Here is a 969-nt window from a genome sequence, read left to right as displayed (position 1 = left end):
CCTTTGATTGGTTATGGCAGCGGGGTCAAGGAACGGGCATTGTCTCCGTCGGTAAATCAAGGTGTTGTATGGTTATGACCTTCAAAAAAGTTGAAGAAGATCTCTTGTTCTCCTTCGGGGGTTTTGAGAGATTTGGAAGTTGTTTAAGTGTGCGACTGTTTGAAAACGCAACAAATTTTTGTTTTTTTAAAGAGCGCACAAGGTTCGGGATTCGTCCACTTCGAAGTATCACGAAGAGCTTTTCAATTTGTTTATAAATAAACAGATTGAAATGCTGTTAAGTGCATACTGTAATAAGAGGTGGATGGGTTGATACCCCGAATGTGTCCAAGGTGGACAAGCTTTGTTGATTTGTAGCATCAACGACCATGATTCCTGATGAATCGATTCAGGATGAAGGCGTTGTTGTTTCAAATAGCTCAAGAGTATCATCAGAAACTGGTGTTGCTGTTAAGGCTCACCAGGCGACCAAAAAACGTCGCGTTTTGATGTAGAACCTTGAGTGAGGCAGGCTTACACTTCTGTTTATGCCATAAAACACGAAAGAGGCCGGAAAATAGACGGTTGATTGAGTGTTTTTTTGGTGTTTTCGAGGTGGTCTGTCTCAGGAACATATTAACCTGGTTGATCCTGCCAGTAGTCATATGCTTGTCTTAAAGATTAAGCCATGCATGTCTAAGTATAAGCTTTTATACGGCTAAACTGCGAATGGCTCATTAAAACAGTTATAGTTTATTTGATGGTCTTTACTACATGGATAACCGTGGTAATTCTATGGCTAATACATGCGCACATGCCTCTTCCCCTGGAAGGGCAGTGTTTATTAGATACAGAACCAACCCACCTTCCGGTGGTCCTCAGGTGATTCATAGTAACCGAACGGATCGCGTTGACTTCGGTCTGCGACGGATCATTCAAGTTTCTGACCTATCAGCTTTCGACGGTACTGTATTGGACTACCGTGGCAGT

General features: G+C 42.5%; 1 non-coding gene across 1 annotated transcript; it reads right to left on the bottom strand.

Annotated features, from left to right (window-relative positions):
• Positions 1-640: 640 nt before the first annotated feature.
• TGME49_460640 lies at positions 641-969 on the bottom strand (the record flags this gene model as incomplete). The annotated part of the gene is made up of 1 exon (XR_001974408.1): positions 641-969. It is a non-coding gene; the product is annotated as an 18S ribosomal RNA (ribosomal RNA).

This window comes from Toxoplasma gondii (assembly GCF_000006565.2).
Source record: "Toxoplasma gondii ME49 unplaced genomic scaffold asmbl.1294, whole genome shotgun sequence".
Classification (NCBI taxonomy): domain Eukaryota; phylum Apicomplexa; class Conoidasida; order Eucoccidiorida; family Sarcocystidae; genus Toxoplasma; species Toxoplasma gondii.
The sequence above is the reverse complement of the archived record's forward strand: the minus strand, read 5'-3'. Positions and strand labels throughout refer to the sequence as shown.